The 21,450-nt window shown below is 39.6% G+C and overlaps 1 long non-coding RNA gene across 1 annotated transcript; it reads right to left on the reverse strand.

The window, feature by feature from the left end:
• Positions 1–12,360: 12,360 nt before the first annotated feature.
• LOC124858833 lies at positions 12,361–20,214 on the reverse strand. Its single transcript, XR_007035950.1, has 5 exons — positions 19,885–20,214; positions 17,126–17,332; positions 12,763–15,145; positions 12,483–12,659; positions 12,361–12,410 (listed from the first exon to the last, which is right to left on the reverse strand). It is a non-coding gene; the product is annotated as an uncharacterized LOC124858833 (long non-coding RNA).
• Between the last annotated feature and the right edge of the window lie 1,236 nt (positions 20,215–21,450).

The raw sequence follows: 21,450 nt of genomic DNA on the forward strand, positions 1-21,450 counted from the left end.
CTTCCCCAGCCGTTCCAAAAAATCATCCATACGTGGTGTGGGATATGAGTCGAACAGTGATATTGAATTTAGGTATCTGAAATCTATATAGAACCTCATGCTGTTGTCCTTCTTTGGCACCAGGACCACCAGGTTACACCACTCACTCCTTGATGGCTCAATAATCCCCAGGGACAACAGGGATGCCACCAAACGTTCAGGAATCCTGTAACTCAGACGCCTTACAGAGGCTCCCTCCTTAATGACAATGTCATGTTCAACAATATCTGTTCTGCCAGGATTTACTTGAAACACTTCAGAGTTGCATACACCTCTCACCTGAAGCTGTTTATCCTCTGGCAGATGGCTAAGGTCACAGTCTGTCATATCAGCAGCATGCAAGTATTGCTCCACAACATCCTCTTCCTCTGGCACTCCCCTTATGAGCATCACCTCTGCTGTCTTCTCAGGGGCACTGCACCATTCCTTGAGTAGTTTATATGCAGGACTCTCATGGAACGTGGCTGTCCAGGAATAAACACCTGATAAGTAGTGGAACCCAATTTCTTCTGAACCTCGAAGGGTCCCTGCCACTTAGCCAACAGCTTATTGTTGTCAGTAGGAAGGAGCACCAACACTTTCTGTCCAGGACTAAAAGACCTCTGCCGGGCTGACCGGTCATACCAGAACTTCTGCTTCTGCTAGATTTCCGTCATGTTTGACTGGGCAAACTCGCTCATTCTCTGCAGTCGTTCTCTCATCTGCACAACATAGGACACAACGTTAACAGATTCCAACTGTGCCTTGCCTCCCTCCCAAATGTTTCTCAACAGGGCTAGAGGTCCTTGAACCTCATAGCCATTCAATAGTTCAAATGGTGAAAAACCAGTCAAGGCTTGTGGTACTTCCCTATAGGCAAAGAGAAGATAAGGAAGCCACTGGTCCCATTCAGCACCATTGTCATCTACCACCTTTTGAAGCATCTGTTTTAAAGTCTGATTGAATCGCTCCATCAGTCTGAGGGTGATATGGGGTGGTCCTCAGGCTTCTAATACCCAGCAGCTTGTACACCTGTTTCAGCAAATTGGACATTAAGTTGGTTCCCTGGTCAGTCAATATCTCCTGTGGAAACCCTACCCTTGAGAAGAGCTGTACAAGCAGAAAGCCACTGATTTTGCCTTGATGGATTTCCGTGGAAAAACCTCCGGATATTTGGTTGCATAATCGGTAATCACAAGCATATAGCGATTCCCTGTCTTGCTCTTCTCGACGTGTCCGACAATGTCCATTCCAAGGCGCTCAAATGGGGTGCCAATAATGGGCAGTGGTTGGAGGGGAGCTTTGGAAGGACATCTTTATGAAGGGCAGACCAGAAAAAATGTTTAATGTGAGCCATGGTTTTATGTTTCCCTAGGTTGCCAGCCCAGGGAATCGAATGTCCCAGGTCAATCACTGTTTCTCTCACTTCTTGGGGAACCACTAACTGCAGAACTGCCCCCACCTGATAATAAAGTACGCCATTTTGCAGGACATATTCCCTTCTGTTAACGCCTCTCTCCTCTACTTGGTCCTTGTCTATTGCTTGCTGAAAACAAGAAGCCAAACTGACATCAGCTTTTTGCAGCTCTATTATATTATCAGGAATCTGAAGCCCCAAAGGCAATTCTGGCTCAATGTGCATTTCTGGGTTCACAATAATATGCTTGAACTTTTCACACCTCCTCTGTCTGCGGCTCTTACGAAGCTTCCCTGATGCAACTTCCCAGTCCTCATTAAAAAAAGGCAAGGCCCTGAAAACTTCAGAGGTTTCACAGGACTTTTGAGCTTGTGCTCTAGTAACAGCCACACTGCACTTGTAATGTTGGTCTGACTCCAACAGATTAAAATAACACTGGAAGATCTCGCCCTAACACAGCTGAATAAGGCAAATTATCAACCACCCCAATATTTAAAAAATAAGTCTGTCCATTCACCTTTATGTACATGTCAGCTGTTGAGTACATTTTTTCATCTCTGTGCACACAACAATTGGGGATGGTATCACTAATACGGACAATATTGGGAGGCACAAAATCTCTATCAGTGTACAAGAACTGCCGGGATCAAGTAGAGCTCTTCAAGTTGTCCCATTAGCTTCAATTTGTATCATTTTAACAGTCTGGTCACACTTGAGCCCATGTCCTATGTGTAGTCAAGGCACACAACACATTTGAACCACATTAGCTGAATTCTTTGGACACATAGTCTTTGTATGACCCTCTAGGCCACAGAGGTAACAAATAATCGTTTTTATTGATCTACCAGCTAGCTGGTTCACACCAACAGTAGTTTTATCTGCTGAAGCTGGTCCTTGATGGTACATCTGGGCTGATTTGGGGCCTTCCTTTGCCAATGTGTATGTGTTGTAACTCCAGGGTTGTCCTTTCCTCCTGGCAGCCATGAACACTTCTGCCAGCTCAGCAGCCTTCACTGCAGAAGGAGGATTGTGCTCTCGAATCCACACCTGGAGCTCAGGGGACAACATTCTCAAATATTGTTCAAGAATGATTATTTCACCAATTTCTTGGTTAGTTGTACCTTTTGGCTGGATCTACTTCCCATACAAATCTTTAAGAAAATCTTTAAGAAAATCTTTACAACTCCTTAGGCCTCTCATCATGATTGATCTCAAATGAGCGGAATCTTTGCCTCTCGGTCTCAGGGTTAATGTCATACTTGGACAATATTGCAGCCTTTACTGTTATAATCGAGAGAGTCATCAATATCCATGTGCACATATGCACACTTGCCTGCCCGTGAGCAATGGTATTAATTGAAATACCCAGTCTGTTTTTTCCCAACGATATGCTAATGCAATATGTTCAAATGTGATCAAAAAATGCTCAATATTATCACTGTCAGTTAATTATTCCAGTCTGGGTTCATGGAAAGAAGTAAACTGACCTGATAACGGCCGAGTAGGTTCAGCTTGAGCTTGAGGATAACAAGAAGTGGGAGACAGCTCAACAGGTTCCGGTGGCTCTGGGGTAGCTGTTGATTGTTCAGGTACAGGAGATGTACGAGCCTGTATCTCCAACTGTAAAAGCTGGAACTGATGTTGCAATGCTTTAAGTTTATGATCTTGCAGTGCAGTTACCTCATTTTGCCTTGCTTAACGAGATTCCTGTTGGCCCATATGAGTTTGCAGAATTGACATCAAATTTGATAGAGTTGGCTCCCTTCCTTCACCCTCAGTGCTCCCAACCATTTCAGAGACTCCAGCTTCATCCTCTTCATCACCAGCTTGTTTCTCCTGTGAAGCTGCTCCTTTTTTTCAGTTTTTCCTCCACGATGCATTTTTCCCTTGAGGGGGCACAAAACAAAAAACAAAAAAAAGCCTGTGTCCTCAACTGACTTATCCCTCTCCTGACACCAGTTGTGAGGGACCAAGCAGTAAAGGCATAGCGGACACAGGAAAGTATATTCCAACTGGGTCTTTATTTTACCCAACAAACTTCAAAAATAGTAAAGTTCCAAAATATAGCTTATGGGCTCATAAAAGAGCTCAACTAAATATAACTCTTCTCAAAATGGGAACTCACAAACTATTACCTAAGGAAACAACATATACGCAACGTAACTCCAAACTGTCCTAACACAAAGACACCTATAGTTAACCTATATAGTGAATTAGCCAGACCATTCATACACAGAAGGGGGGAAACAGAACTAAACATCACTACTACCTAAGAACCAAATGATGTAAATTAACCTAAACACCCCCTTAGCTAACAGGCAAATAGTTGGTCCTGGTGAGCTGGCATTCTGCTTTCTAAGTCCTCAGCTCTTGGCCCCGCCTCTTTCCAAGACAGGAAGCAGCCAACTCCCCAAACCAGGTAACTCAAGAAAGAAAAACATAATCACTAACAACAAACCACTTCGTGCTACTATCTGTGTGTTCCATACTATTATAGTTAGTTTAAGTAAGAAAATTTATGAATTACCTAACTAAAACACATGTTTAATCTCAAAACAAAACAAACTTATGAGGTGAGTGTGTGAATTGACTTTACCAAAGTGGGGCTGAAGCCATCACAGCCCTGCAACATGACCTCCAGCAGGCCACAAAGGTGCATGTGTCTGCACAAATGGTTAGAAACCGACTCCATGAGGATGGTATGAGGGCCCAACATCCACAAATGGGTGTTGTGCTCACAGCCCAACACCGCGCAGGACGCTTGGCATTTCCCAGAGAACACCAGGATTGGCAAATTCACCACTGGCGCCCTGTACTCTTCACAGATGAGTACAGGCTCCTCACTCCATTGGTTAATAAATTTGATTTCTGTAGATGATTTTTGTGTGATTTTGTTGTGAGCACATTCAACTTTGTACAGAACAAAGTATTCAATGAGAATACTCATTGAATACTTTGGTTTTGCCAGTTGCTTCCAGCTGATAATACTGAAGGCATCTATCATTAGCAGCCACTTACACACTGATGCTCTCATTAGACAGCTGTGATTGAAGACTGGAGAGGAGGCAAAAGTGAGCCATTAGCATGTCATTTCCCAGAGAGGAAGGAAACTTTCAGACCCACGCTGTTACAATTACAGGATGAGAGTGAAAATACCACAATACCTTCAATTCACAGACTGAAACAATTCCTCCTCTGTCCCTCCAGAGTTGGCAAGTAAAGACCACAAAGTGGCCTCTGCAGAGAAAGTCAAGAAAACACAGAGTGGGTATTTAACATTTACAATTTACTCAACTAAAATCATCTAAAATATGACTTAATAAAACCCTTCTCTGACACCACAAGGTAAAATGACATCTCTTCCAGCTCCCTGTCCTAAAACACCAAATTTTTGTTAAGCTTTCATAAGTAACACTGCGGTTTACAGTTTGGTTTAACTTGTTTTGAAAATGTGCTTATGAGAAAAAGTGCAAAATTTTTCATGGTGTAAATAATGGTAAGTGGCTTGTAATGGTCCTTGAAAGCTTGTCATACCTTTACGTAACATCTCCTCCATCACTGCTGTGCTTCCTCCCAGCTCGTGCCAGAGAATGTGCTCAGATGTGGCAGTTACAGACAAATGCTTCTTTATACCTCTTCAGTTGGAAGATTTTATTAAAGGTTTTGTGAAAGTGGCTGTTTTTGGCAGGAACAGCTAAAAATCATCTGGACCAGGGCTTACTAAAGTCTTCATAACCCTTAAACATTTTTTTTTTTGTCCTCTTATACTGAGATGAAATTACAGAAGGATGTAGTTTACCAGTTAAGTGATTTGAGTAGTAGATATGACTGGAACAGCACTATATCAATTCAGTCCATTTACCATTTAAGTGACACCTTAAAACAGTTTTATTCAGGTCTATCAATTTGCATTATCTTTAGGGGTATCAGAGTAAAGAGGGGCTAAAAATATGCATTTAGCACCTCCGAATTTTATTCTAATTGAAATCAACATTTTTATTTTACCTCACAATAATGTCCTGCTTTGTGTTGGTCTATAGCATAAAATCCTAATATAATAAACTAAAGTTATTGGGGCAAAACTGGACATAATGTGAAAAGAATCAAGGAGTCTGAATACTTTTGCAAGGTACAGTATATTCCATGCAGCATATAATCTATTGATCTGATATTTATTCTTCTTGATGGATAGATTTGAACAATTCTTTGATAACACTAAGAATCCCTTTACACAAACAGTCGAAATGTCACAAATTAATGTTTTAGCAGGTGGTCCTAATGCCAAGTAAGCATTTAAAATTCCCCTTTTTTGCATGTTTTTAAACAAAAAGTTTCAAATTGTGTTTTGCAAAACCCTTGTTCAGTGTAGAAATCAGTCGAGGTCTAACCAGTCTAAATATATAAGATCTTGAACTAGAAATGATAAAAATGGAGACCAGACTCCTTAAAAAATCCTTTAATTCAGTACTACAAATTACAAACTAAGAATCATACAGAAATATTTTTCTTTTATTGCTTACTGCAAGAAAAAACCTGTTCAGTGTGCAACAGACAAACAACGTTTTTTGCCTCCTGGCACACCCTGTGGTGTGTCACCCTGGGCAGAAAGCCACTATGCCCATATCAAAACCTGCCACTGTTCTCAGACGTTTGGAAACAACCAAACTAAGTAACCAAAACAATAATTCCTACTAAATTATAATGTTTATTAATTTTGTTGAGTAATAAAATATCAGGAGAATTTCACAATATAATAATAGTATAGTGACCTAAAATTACATCTTTTCTTGCAAGTTATGACAAGAAATTAATCCTATGGATTTACTCCAGCTTTTCCAAATTAGCTGTTTCAGTGTTTGTAACTTAAAAATTTGAATATGCTGACTGTGCTTGTTTCAAGGTAGACCCCAGTACCATACATAGTATAGCAAAAACAGAGCTTGATGGAAGGAAATAAATTCAAGTAAAAACATAGATGCAAATAGGTATTGGTTGGAAAAAGCATTCCATAAAAACTTGAGCATCGAAGCTTGTATGACAATAAATCGTGGAATAACATCTTAATCTTCATTGAGCCATTCAGAGCTGCAGGAGAAAAATATGTCACTGTCTGAGTTTAGAGCAGGAAAAATTCCCTGCTTTTTCTTCCATATTCTCTCACAACTTTAAATCCTACTGCATGCTCCATGCTGCTGCAGTACATTCTTTAGCTCTTGTTTGGTTTACTAATAACTGCAGTTTGTCAAATCTTATAGTGCCTTGCAAAAGTACTCACACACTTTGAACATTTCCACATTTTGGCATGTTATAATCTCTATCGTCATTGTATTTTGTTAGGGGTTCCATGTGATACACCAACACAAAATATTAAATATACAATGGAAGAACATGGTGTTCCCATTTTCTTTACAAACAAAAATCTGAAAAGAGTAGCAGGAATATGTATACCACTAGATAAAATCAAAATTCATCTTTAGCAAATAGAGTCTCTCTGTGTGCAGTTCAATGTTTGTTTGTAGGCACTAGCCCAGGAAGTAAGTAGACAGGAAATGGAGTGGAGAGAGCAGGGGAAGGGCATGCAGTAAACATCGACAGGCTGGGACGCAGACCTGCAACTGCCTGTTTGGAGGATTAAGTCCTCTGAACATGGGTCATGCGCTTAACCTACGCTAGTGGTTCCCAACCTTTTTTGACTTGTGTACCCACTGAGCCATTTTGTTATACCATGAGTACCCTCTCAGCCAAACATGTTAGCAAAAATAGAATGTACAACAACTGATCATTAAATGAAAATCATTTTATTTAATCTCCTTTACTAAAACATTTAGTTCTTAGGCATTTTATGCTTTTCAGCTCACATTTAACATAAAGATAACTCTATTGGCGTGAAAATGAAAAAGCAATCTAAATAAATACAGAATCAACAGAAATAATAATCCTGCCTTTATTATGACAGAAACTGGAGCTCTTTTGAATATAGTTCACAATACACAGACATTTCAACTTAAAAAAAATCAGGAACTGAACACTTAACAAAAATAATATTCAGGCTCACTATATCAGTTTTACTTTGTTTTCATCATTTAACTGAGCTATGATGAGACACCTGAGCTTGTTTATCATTGATAACCTGTGATAGATCTGGAGGAACAGTGGAAACAGCTATTACTTTTCTCTCTCTCCCTCTCCTGGTAGCAGAGCATCATGCAGGGTAACAGCAATGCCACCCCTGCTCTATTCTTTCCCGCCTGTAGTTGTTTTACTGCTTAACTTTTTTTTTTGCTCATTTGGTTGGTTATAGCTTGGTGTATTTTGCACTTGGGTCCTAATAAAGCATCACACATCCAATAATTATCCCTATTAACTGATATTTACCCATCATCTTGGAAATAAAATATTAAATGTTTCCATGTACCCCCTGCAATGTGCTTATGTACCACTAGGAGCACAAGTGCCCCTGGTTGGGAATCACTTGTCTACGCCACCAGAGCACTTATGTTCTTCATATATTCTGACTGAGCTTGAACTATTTTATAAAGGTGAGTCGGTAGAGACATCCAATTTGCCATTTAACATAAAAAATATGTCAGAAATGTTACCAACACTTCAGGAAATTTTGCAAATTTATAAAACAAAATTGCACAATGTGTCTTAAAGGTAGCTTTTCTTTCAGCTTGTCTCAGCAAATCAGCTGTCTTTAGGACATGAGCAGACTCGTAGATACAACATAAAAACAAGTGTTTTTTTTTACATGCAGTAGTTATAAAAACAGACATAACTGTCAACTGTTTTAGAGAAATGTAATCTAATTAAAATGTCCTGATTAGAGGGGAATCAAGTGACTCTCACAGGAAGGTTCACTCACAGGGCAATTGAGTATTAATTTGCATGAATTTGGTGGATGCAAAAACAGATGGAGACTGGGGCAACAATGCTAAACAAATTTGACATGCTTTTATGTCTGACTTGAGAAACCTGGCAGTGTGTTGTACTTTCAAATTAAAAGGAGTATTTTTTGCATGAAAATTAGAACAATAAAGATAACCATCACTGCACGAAAATTCATTACCATATTCTGTGTTGTGTGCTGCAGATTTGCAGAAAGAAAAGTGAATAATATCTGCAGTTTTATAAAATGTTCTTAACTCTGGGTTGACTCCAGTGAGACTTTTGGATATGGTGCCCAATTACTCAGCTCTTCAGTGTGAATTCTCAGCCCACCGCATGCCAAATGCTGACAATCCAAATGTCACCAACGTAAATCTATCCCTTTGCAAAGAAATGTGCTGAGTGAAGAGAAAGAGGCCTATAATATTTTGCATTGCCTGCTGCTTCATGCTCAAAGGCCATACATGTAATGTACAATCCTCCATTCTGTATCTTATACCAATCTTATATCAATGGCTGTCAAATCCCACTGCATGGATTACTCCACCGATCTTAAATAAAGCTTTGCTTTACCCTTGAGGCCTTATTTATCAGCGTGTTTCTGTATAAGTTACCAGTTGAAGTCAGACTGAAGTAAGGCCTTAATTACAGGAATTACTGCCTTGTGTAAGGCACGTAAAAAAAAAGGGGCACATTACAAAGGTTGTACAATCTGGAGCTTTTTACCCTTAGCCCCATGCCCTTCAGCTCAGAAAATGGAGGTAAAATGTTACCAGATGGTTTTGAATTAAGTGTCTTAAACCACCCATACTAATGCAACTTTTCTTCAGCCTGATTCTAATATTAACAAAATTCATTTTTTTACATTTTTTTTTATTATGTACATTGTGCAAATCTTGAAGTTTGTATGGATTCTGTTATAGTGGCTTGTAAAAGTATTCATACCCCTGGAACCTTTCCACATACTGTCACAATTATATATATATATATATATATATATAACCACAAACCTACATATATTTTATTGGAATTTTATGTGAAAGACCAACAGAAAGTGGTAGACAGTTGTGAAGTAGAACAAAAATTATACAATTTAAAACTTTTTTACAAATAAAAACTGAAAAGTGCGGTGTGCAAACGTATTCAGGCCCCTTTACTCACTGCAACCAATTGCCTTCAGAAGTTGCCTGATGATTGCTAATGACTAAATAGAGTCCACCTGTGTGTAACCAAATACAACTGCTGTGTGGCGGCATCAGAGGTTGGTTAAGAGAATATTGGGGAGGTTCCATCATCTATAGGTCCTTCTCAAAATATTAGCATATTGTGATAAAGTTTATTATTTTCCATAATGTAATGATGAAAATTTAACATTCATATATTTTAGATTCATTGCACACTAACTGAAATATTTCAGGTCTTTTATTGTCTTAATACGGATGATTTTGGCATATAGCTCATGAAAACCCAAAATTCCTATCTCACAAAATTAGCATATTTCATCCGACCAATAAAAGAAAAGTGTTTTTAATACAAAAAAACGTCAACCTTCAAATAATCATGTACAGTTATGCACTCAATACTTGGTCGGGAATCCTTTGGCAGAAATGACTGCTTCAATGCGGCGTGGCATGGAGGCAATCAGCCTGTGGCACTGCTGAGGTCTGATGGAGGCCCAGGATGCTTCGATAGCGGCCTTTAGCTCATCCAGAGTGTTGGGTCTTGAGTCTCTCAACGTTCTCTTCACAATATCCCACAGACTCTCTATGGGGTTCAGGTCAGGAGAGTTGGCAGGCCAATTGAGCACAGTGATACCATGGTCAGTAAACCATTTACCAGTGGTTTTGGCACTGTGAGCAGGTGCCAGGTCGTGCTGAAAAATGAAATCTTCATCTCCATAAAGCTTTTCAGCAGATGGAAGCATGAAGTGCTCCAAAATCTCCTGATAGCTAGCTGCATTGACCCTGCCCTTGATAAAACACAGTGGACCAACACCAGCAGCTGACACGGCACCCCAGACCATCACTGACTGTGGGTACTTGACACTGGACTTCTGGCATTTTGGCATTTCCTTCTCCCCAGTCTTCTTCCAGACTCTGGCACCTTGATTTCCGAATGACATGCAGAATTTGCTTTCATCTGAAAAAAGTACTTTGGACCACTGAGCAACAGTCCAGTGCTGCTTCTCTGTAGCCCAGGTCAGGCGCTTCTGCCGCTGTTTCTGGTTCAAAAGTGGCTTGACCTGGGGAATGCGGCACCTGTAGCCCATTTCCTGCACACGCCTGTGCACGGTGGCTCTGGATGTTTCTACTCCAGACTCAGTCCACTGCTTCTGCAGGTCCCCCAAGGTCTGGAATCGGCCCTTCTCCACAATCTTCCTCAGGGTCCGGTCACCTCTTCTCGTTGTGCAGCGTTTTCTGCCACACTTTTTCCTTCCCACAGACTTCCCACTGAGGTGCCTTGATACAGCACTCTGGGAACAACCTATTTGTTCAGAAATTTCTTTCTGTGTCTTACCCTCTTGCTTGAGGGTGTCAATAGTGGCCTTCTGGACAGCAGTCAGGTCGGCAGTCTTACCCATGATTGGGGTTTTGAGTGATGAACCAGGCTGGGAGTTTTAAAGGCCTCAGGAATCTTTTGCAGGTGTTTAGAGTTAACTCGTTGATTCAGATGATTAGGTTCATAGCTCGTTTAGAGACCCTTTTAATGATATGCTAATTTTGTGAGATAGGAATTTTGGGTTTTCATGAGCTGTATGCCAAAATCATCCGTATTAAGACAATAAAAGCCCTGAAATATTTCAGTTAGTGTGCAATGAATCTAAAATATATGAATGTTAAATCTTCATCATTACATTATGGAAAATAATGAACTTTATCACAATATGCTAATATTTTGAGAAGGACCTGTATATATCTCACAAATGGTTGTATAATTGTGCAACTCCAATAGTGACTCTGAGATGCTGTTTCAGGTTAACAGGGCATGGGTTCTCATGGTTCTAAGTCTTTTAATGTCTGAACCTGAACCTCAGAACTCAGCTGCTCCCAGAAGGAGACATCACCAGGACTCTATTAACCAATCAGAGATGGAATTTGGGAAACGTGTCACCACATCATGTTACATAGACAATCCGAAACATAGAATCTATTTTTTTTCTCCCACACAGTTTAATCTCAGAGGAAAGGAAGAATGGTGTATAAACCAGCTGTTCTTGTTAGTAAAGGTATATCCTTGGCTGAAGCAGTCTCTCACATTAAAGGTTTTCAACATGTAATCGTTCTGTTAAATAAATAGGCAAGTTTGCATTTCTGAATTTAACACCTTAATCATTGTTTTAAGTTAACAAATCAAGAATTATTTCCAAATTTTAATATTGCAAGAATTTGTTGCCCAGGATCTTGTCCCATTCCTAGACTTATTGGTGAGCACATTAGGTGTTACAGAACTAGAATGGACCACAACAAATCCGAACGAATAAGAAACCTAAAGGAACTATTTAATGCTGTTGACCAGTTAGTATTACCAAAATTATTTATATTTAGTAAATACCTGAATAATGAGAAATTATTTTTTTGTCATTTCCTCAAAATCAGACTTTATAAATTAATGATGTCATTGCTTTTGGAAACTTGTGATTGGTTAACTCCCAGCATTTTAGTTAATTGGCAGATTTAATTGGTGAACTGCTAAGAGTCTGGTTCAATCTTGGTTACAATTTCCAGATGCTTGAAGCTACCACATTCTCAAGCTGGTAAGAAAGTGTTGCTATCCATGGTGAAGTCTTGTACTGACATAAACCACTTAGCAAGGAAGAAGCTATTAATCCAAAAGCAATATAAAAAGCCAGATAACCGTTTTCAAAGGCAACCCGGGATGTCTAATAAAAAGTGTGTGTTTAGCTATAATATTCATGATTACATATTGAAGAAAAAAGGGGGAACGCCTGAGAACAGGATCCCAACTTATTACGACCAGTGACTTGAGGACCCAAAAATTCAGCCAAACACAATGTAAGAAAGTTAAAAGGTTTATTCAGCAAAACAGGAATCAGAACAGGAGACCAGCAGTCAGCTTCCACAAATCGCTGAGGACAGAGAGGCGAGTTAGTGGCTGAATAAAACTCAGGACTAGAACAGAGTTAAGTAAAGCCACTAACCTTCTCAGTCTGGGAAAGGGGAGCGGAACCCAGAAGAAGATGTGATCCAGAACCTCAGGGGAATCAGCTGAAGCTGTGGCTGGAACACAGAGAGCTGAGATTGTCCTCTGGTTTGAATAAACCAGGGGCTTGGCAGGGGCGTAAATCCGTGGACAGAAACAGGGTCGAGATCCAGGGCTAGAGACGTCAGATAAGGAGCAGGCAAGAGGGAATGATCCGTAAGGTAAGGCAAGGTCATGGAAAGAGATCAGTCAGGAAGGAACGCTGGATAACTACTCACAAATGTTTTCGAAAATCTGGCACTGTCTGCCAGTCTGAGGGCTGTATATAACAGCAGTGAAACAGGTGCGTGGCATGACTGTGATTGCGCCCCAGCGCAGCAGCAAACAGGTGAAGCAGATGAGATGATTGCATGATGACAGAGCAGGGCAGAGCGGGCAGACGGACCAGAGTCATAACACAACTGTAAAGTACAGGGGTGACAGCATCATGTGCAGTTGTTTTGATGCATGAGAGACTAATGCACTTAAAAAAATAGATAAAATCTTGAGAAAAGAACATCATGTGGAAATGTTAAAGCAACATTTAAAGATATCGACCTGGGAGTTAAAGCTTGGTCATAAATGGATCATCCAGATGGACATTGACCTAAGTAGACCACTAAATTAGTGCAAAAGTGGCTTAAGTCCAACAACATCAATGTTTTGGAGTGACCATCACAATGCCCTGATCTCAGTGTCGTTGTAGGTAGCGCTGAAAAGATTTGTTTGAGAAAGGGCAGCTACAAACCTGACTCAGTGACACCAGTTCTGATAGGAAGAATGGTCCAAGCAAAACCATTGTGAGAAACTTGTGGAGGGGAAATCCAAAGCCTTTGACCCATCATACATGTTAAAGGCAGCAGCTCCAAATATTAGGGACATTTATGCAAACTTCTGACTTTAAATAAATAATTTTGGATGTCCTAACTGACCTAAAAGGGATTTTATTTGTCTGATTTAATGTCACACGGTGAAAAGGGTTTTGTGTCTTTTTATTCAGTGAATGTAAACACCGGGTTTTGACTGTAGCTAAAAAAACAACATGTTGGGGTCTTTTTGCAGGGTAGCACGGTTAGATGTTTTTCCATCAACAACTGTTTAGACTAAATAGTAACTAAGAAATCCAAAGCATGTGACCGCTGGTTAAGGTTGCATAATGTATTTTCTTAGACTTCTTATCAAATACACAGGAAGAAGCAAATCTTCTGATAAGCTCTTTAGCTAACTCCATGTATTGTTCTGATATGTTTGCCCTTGTTTTGTTTTGCAAGCATCTTTGTTTTTCCTGCAACACTGTACTTTTTAGGAGACATAATGGAGACAATTTAAAAGCCAATGCAGACTAGCTCTGGATTGTTCTTGTTGATGTCATGTTTTATTGTTTTTTTTTTATATTTGTTTTTATTCTGTTCATTGTGTTTACAGATGGTATTTCACTACAGAAATAGGGGTAGATTTGCAAAAATGAAGCTTCCTCTGGAAGGTCGTCATGAAGCCCCCCAGGCTGCATCTTGGGTCCTGGCATTGTTTCCACCTCACACTGCTTGTAACTTTAAACTTTTTTGTGTGTATTTTTTTACCAAGCTGGCTGCCTGCAATTCTTTTTCCTTGACCCTTTGTGTGAACGCAGTAAAACTGGCTTTGCTGGTTTTTATAGTAATGTTTGTACTTTCCCATGACGCCACCTTGGCTATTGGACAAAAGGATATTGTGAGATAGGTTCTTGCAGTTATGAGAACTTGTGCTTTTTCTTTGAAACAAGCTCGATTGAAACATAATTTTGACTAAAGTCAAGGGAAGAGCACGTTATTTATGTCTTGCATGGTTGCATAGGGAAAACATGTACATTCGCTTTATTTACCCAATACAAAACTGGACCTCATTGCTTTACATGTGCCATGCTTGAAACCTTCTCCCCATCTGCAGATAATATTACTCTATTTTGAAACAGCACATCGCCTTCTCTATTGATACTGATGTAAAAATAGAGAGCAGCACAGCAACATGAAATGGTTCAAAATGTAGAACAGACTGCAGGACTCTATATTTAGATGGAACACAATCACAAAAAGTGCCTGGTGACATTTTCCCAACTCCCAGTTGAACACTGTTTGACTGTCCTTACATTAATACAGTATGAAGGTGCCCTGAAGATCTCCTGCGAGCTTAAAGGGGCCAACTAGGTTTGAGGTGCTCTATGTTAAAGAAAATGCTGGGAAAACTGGCTATAGCATTAAATACTTGTGTGCACATCTTCATAGTTTATGTTTATGTATCTTTTAGTAACATGAAATTAGGGACAATAATAGAAAACAGACACAATTAAGTGCCATATTATTCTTTCACTGTTCATGAAACCAGTGTTTACCATGCAACAAAAAAGGTTTCTAAATGCATGAAGGATTTCTGAAAAACATCCGACACTGCAGGAAAGATATGTTTATAATTTTCCACAAACAAAAACGTATTCTTCCTGTATAGTCAATGCCATCCTCTTCAGAGACTGCTCCGCTCCAGGTGAAATTCCAGCTCTGCTCAGCAGCGGCCGATTGGCTGGATGTTACATTGCCTGGAGCCAAACTGACAGGACATTGGTCTGAAGGAGACAGCTTCAGGTCCGTGCTAAAAGAGAAGAGGAGGGCTTTTATCCTCACGAAAGACAAAATTTACACAAAACTGCCTAGAGTCCAGACGAAGAGTGTCAAAAAGGTGTGCAGAATGTAATTAGGCTACAGTTCATTTTATACCACAGCTAAAGTATGTGCCTAGTAAGGAAATTATGTCATTTTTCAGCTTTGTTCATTGTAAGGTGTTAAGAGAAAAGCATTTTCTCAGGCTAATTAACCATAGGCATGAACGTTACAAGTTTCCTTTCAGTTTGATAAACCATTTGCACAGACTTCACAAACTGAACTGTTTTTCAGTGCAAAGCTAAGAAAAGTCCACAAAACACCAGACACAATACAATGTTTTAGATACATCTACAGACTGCATCATTCAGCTATTATCAATGACATCAATAGTAATAACTGTAATAGACAGTAACAGAGAACGTCTAAGCCATACTGCGTTTACTTTGTTACTGTCTAAGCCATACTGCGTTTACTTTGTTACTGCTTAGTAAGCACTTATAATGTTTGGAATACGTCTTTTTAAATATAATTAGATGACCTATATCAATTTTTGGCATGCACAAGGGAGCAGCTGGGAGCAGCTGTTAGCACTGTTTCTTTGCAGCAAGACGGTCCTGGGCTAGAGTCCCTCTAAATTTGTCTCTCTAAATAGATGTTAGCTCTGATTGAGTCCTTGCATTGTTGTTTGTCCTGTGTGTGTACCCTGCCTTTCACTCCATGACGGCTGGAGATAGGCACCAGTCCACCCACAACACTGCAAGGATAAGTAAATTTAGAACATGTACCAACAGACGGAAGGGTGGACGTATGGTTTTCTTTATTATTGTAAAAGGGATAGGGTGACATTTTTGATTTTATGGCTTGATTAGAAAATATAGATCCTAAGTGCAAGAATTTGTCCAAAACAATGATCTGATGCTTGATCCCTTAAAGAAAGATGTCATCTAACAAATCTCTGTGCAAGGTTTCCTGAACTGAATGCATACTTAGTAGGAAGGAACTAAAAATGCATACATTTGGCTTGTGTATATAACAATTTTATTCAGAAGCAACTGTCACTTTTTTATTGGCACCTGGTAGTAATGCACAGCTGACAATGCTTCCAACCACCATGAGGCTTTTATTTATTTTTCTCTGCACTAATATTAAGTTTAGCATAACCCCTGTTTCCTCAATCATAATTTTATAAATTGGGAATTAGGCCACATGAGAGCTACACCTTAACTGCCTCAATACATCCACACCCCTGCAGATTGATCCACAGGACTAGTACAAAATGAAGGAATTAGCACAGGCATTAAGGTACTTACCTGTAACCTCTGTTTTCATCAGAAATATTTTTTCAGCAGCAGCAGAAACACCTTTATTCAAATACTAATCGAGACTATACCGATCCGCTTGATTTCACACACATAAATAGGTTATACTCCTAAATAACAATAAAGTTGGTATTTAGGAGTATTCTCTAGATACTGTTTTGGCTAAAGATTTTGGTTATGTTGGTAATGTGTAATAAATACGGCAGCTGTTCAATCAGGTCAGTTTGGGTACAGATGTAGTTCAGAAAATGTTATTTTGGAAAAGGTTTACTGCCCCTTTCGAGGGTTCAGTCTCTCCCTCAAGCACAGGATTTGAAGCATTGATGAGAGATGGTAAGATTAATTTGAAGTAGATCAACAGAATGGGCCCCTTCTTCAGTAACTCTAAATAACTACTTAGCTCCTGTAGATTATCAGTCAATTACTCTTGTTTTCAACCCAAAAGCAGATCATGAAGCCTGCCAGATCATGAGTTTAAAGCCAGATTATTATAAGATATTAATATTTAGCATTTTGTGAAATATTGTGTGATTTTTATGGGCTAAAATGTTGTCTACTGTAGAAAATATTTGTATTTGATATGTTAATTTTTCTGACAAAACAAGTATTTGCAAAATGCTGTATGGTAAAACAAGATGTCTTTCTCTTACCTCACAGTGTACAAGTGCATATCAGCTTCCTTCATTTTGAATATTACTCCATTTAGCATATTGCACCAGTAATTTCAAAATGAATTTTCTGCTTGTTTAGGAGCCCATCTTTTTTAAGTTACTGGTATGTTCCCAACATACTAAGAGCAAAACTTGTCTTGCATTGTGGCTTCTGGCCATGTCCAGGAACAGTTTCTATGACAACCACTGTGAAATTAGAAAAAAAACGATTAAAATTTACAAAAGGTATTCTGAATTCAACATAAGACTTAAAATAAACTCAGCCATTGATGGAAACTGCTGAAGGTAACAAAGTGGTGCACTACTCAGAGGGTCTAGTCATGAACAGGGTGTGGATTGTGGGTGATGTCCTAATTTGTAAAATGTGAATTTCAACCCCAACTTTATCAATTAATGCAGCTGACAAACCTATCAGACAGCTAAAAACAACTTTAATGCCTTGGATTTTAATTAACTTTTTTATAAAAACTGTAAAAAAAACCTTATCTTTCTACTTGTCCATGTTACTGTAGGTATGTCAGATTCTCACAGTATAACCTCACGTAAAAATATAATGGTTTCACGGTATCAACAGTATATCCAGGAATATACACTGCTCAAAAAAATAAAGGGAACACTCAAATAACACATCCTAGATCTAAATGAATGAAATATTCTCATTGAATACTTTGTTCTGTACAAAGTTGAATGTGCTGACAACAAAATCACACAAAAATCATCAATGGAAATCAAATTTATAAACCAATGGAGGCCTGGATTTGGAGTCACACACAAAATGAAAGTGGAAAAACACACTAGAGGCTGATCCAACTTTGATGTAATGTCCTTAAAACACGTCAAAATGAGGCTCAGTATTGTGTGTGGCCTCCACGTGTCTGTATGACCTCCCTACAACACCTGGGCATGCTCCTGATGAGACGGCGGATGGTCTCCTGAGGGATCTCCTCCCAGACCTGGACTAAAGCATCCACCAACTCCTGGACAGTGTGTGGTGCAACGTGATGTTGGTGGATGGAGCGAGACATGATGTCCCAGATGTGCTCAATTGGATTCAGGTCTGGGGAACGGGCGGGTCAGTCCATGGCTTCAATGTCTTCATCTTGCAGGAACTGCTGACACACTGCAGCCACATGAGGTCTAGCATCGTCCTGCATTAGGAGGAACCCTGCATTTCTTTGGAGGGCCATGCGGCCCCCCAAAGAAATGCCACCCCACTCCATTACTGACCCCATGCCAACCCGGTCATGCTGAAGGATGTTGCAGGCAGCGGATTGCTCTCCACGGTGTCTCCAGACTTTGTCACGTCTGTCACATGTGCTCAGTGTGAACCTGCTTTCATCTGTGAAGAGCACAGGGTGCCAGTGGCGAATTTGCCAATCCTGGTGTTCTCTGGCAAATGCCAAGCGTCCTGCACGGTGTTGGGCTGTGAGCACAACCCCCATTTGTGGACGTCGGGCCCTCATACCATCCTCATGGAGTCGGTTTCTCACCGTTTGTGCAGACACATGCACATTTGTGGCCTGCTGGAGGTCATTTTGCACGGCTCTGGCAGTGCTCCTCCTGTTCCTCCTTGCACAAAGGTGGAGGTAGGGGTCCTGCTGTTGGGTTGTTGCCCTCCTACGGCCTCCTCCACGTCTCCTGGTGTTCTGGCCTGTCTCCTGGTAGCGCCTCCAGGGTCTGGACACAACGCTGACAGACACAGCAAACCTTCTTGTCACAGCTTGCATTGATGTGCCATCCTGGATGAGCTGCACTACCTGAGCCACTTGTGTGGGTTGTGGAGTCTGTCTCATGCTACCACGAGTGTGAAAGCACCACCAACATTCAAAAGTGACCAAAACATCAGCCAGAAATCATAGGTACTGAGAAGTGGTCTGTGGTCCCCACCTGCAAAACCAGTCATTTATTGAGTGTGTCTTGCTAATCGCCAAAGATTTCCCCCTGTTGTCTATTCTATTTGCACAACATCATGTGAAATTGATTGTCAATCAGTGTTGCTTCCTAAGTGGACAGTTTGATTTCACAGAAGTTTGATTTACTTGGAGTTATGTGTTGTCTAAGTGTTCCCTTAATTTTTTTTGAGCAGTGTATTTTTACAGAAATCAATAATAATTCCAAATTAATTTTATTTCAAACACAAGGTATATATTATTCCTACTACTGAAAAAATAATATTACATAGATTTTTGATATTACAGCTCTAACATTGTTACTTTTATTTATTTTTATTTTTGACATAGAATAAACAATTAAATTTAGTTTTAGTTTTCAAGTAAGAATGTTTATTGTGTAGAATATAGTTATTTAAATACATATATCTTTAAAGCACTGTCCTTTAATTCCCATCCAATGCATGTTTTCTTTTACCAGAAATGTTTCTAAACACCCAAATTTGTTGTTTATGTCAGCAAGGAAAGGTGTTGTAGCCTTCTTTCAGTCAGCTGACCTGCAGTTTGCAGCAATAGGTGGGGAAGGGGGAGAGCTTCTTTACTGTATGCGTCATATAACAAGAGAAAAGTGAACTTAAAATGTAAAAAACTGTATGGTTCTAGCAGTTCTGAGAATCGGGTTTGAAACCTTGTTAAACTTTGGTAGAAGTGAGCAACTTCAAAAACACTTCAAAACAGTCAGCTTCTCCTCCGTCCAGAACGGGGAAAATATGAGGAACAGTTGTAATCGACTGACCAACACAAGGAGGAAAACTCATCTCCTTGGAAACACCTCTGTGGGAATTTCACCTGCGCCGGTGTGTCGGCAGAGTCTTCGATCGTTTCATGAATTTTCTGACCTTCTTGTATCAGACAGATATCCAGCTTTCAAGCTCTTCTGGGAATGGCCACACATGCTGGGAGGTGTAGTAGCAGACGATGGTCCAACAAGTTTATACAAGTTGAAGAAAAAACAAACGTCATATCGCACAATATGCATTTGAATCAAGTTTTCTGTACAACTGCCTAAAAATAAATTAACAAGAAAAAACATTTATTGTACAGAATGAACAACCTAAACTTTTTTTTGGTTTGGCACTCCTCTGGGAAACCCAACAGAATAACAGGTAGTGCTGGTAATTCTTTCTTCAAAAGTTTAAACAGGAAAAGTCAAAGTACAGCGTTGTTTGTACTCCCACTCATTCCTCAAGCGCCTTCAATTTTCCCAGAGTTTCCATGCAGATGGGTTTCCCCTCTATTTCACCACCCACCCTTTCCCAAATCCTATAAATAACAGCTGTTTCAGGGGGCAGAACAATGCTGCACAGGGCTCACCATTCATACATTCCTGGCACAGGCCAGAGCCATCTCCACCCTCCTTCTGACTCATATCCCTACATGTTTACTGTAGGTAAACACACACACACACACGAACACACACACACACACACACACACACACACACACACACACACACACACAATCATGCATTTCTGAATTCCTATCAGACTGTTGTTGTTAACACTAATCTCAAAGTACAAGTCACAAAGTAAACCTGTTAGACAAGACTCCAGTGTTTAACATCTCATAAGCCAAACATCTTGGTGAATTCTGAAATAGCAAGGATCAACAGCTTTTCATCCTATTTTCACCACACACAAATTATAACCGTAGTTAAATTAACAGCGTCTATTAGATTACACATCCATGAATTAGTAAGATATGGGTTTAGTGTGAGGAAGTTATGTTAAACTGTATTAATTTACCTAAACAAATCAGAAAGTTAAAAAATCAGGATGATTTTTTGTTTTATCTCAACTGATTGATCTTTATCCCAAAAAAAAGAAGCAAGGAAATTTCCATTAATTGCCCAGGTTTAAGATTTATTTAGAATCAACCCAAAATGTTACACTTACACCTAAGATTACATGGAAGATCAACATGAGTTAGTAAGATATAAAATCAACAATTTCATTTATTGATGACCAAATTAAGTCTGCTCTGTATAGATTTAACTGAACTAAATAATGTCACAAACAAAGAAATCTAACAAATAACGTCACAAATACATTGTACTCAAACTACAGGGAAACGTTTTATGATGACGGAATGAACTTTCAACATATTATCAAGAGTTTAAGGGTCTGCCTGAAGTCTAAATGACAATACAACAAATGTTTCTGTTCTTGCGGAGTATGTATTGGCTTTACGTTAAGAGGTCTTACGGCCTAACTTTGAGTCTAATCTCTACTTTGTTCTGATACTGGAATGAAAAGGGTAGAATGATTCTAAGCCTTGGAACCACCTGGACCTAATAGCTTTCAGCACTAGCTACACTATAGTAAAACAGCAAAAGAGTTAAAAGAAGCTTACTGG

The sequence above is a fragment of the Girardinichthys multiradiatus genome, chromosome 2, assembly GCF_021462225.1.
Source record: "Girardinichthys multiradiatus isolate DD_20200921_A chromosome 2, DD_fGirMul_XY1, whole genome shotgun sequence".
NCBI classification, from domain to species: domain Eukaryota; kingdom Metazoa; phylum Chordata; class Actinopteri; order Cyprinodontiformes; family Goodeidae; genus Girardinichthys; species Girardinichthys multiradiatus.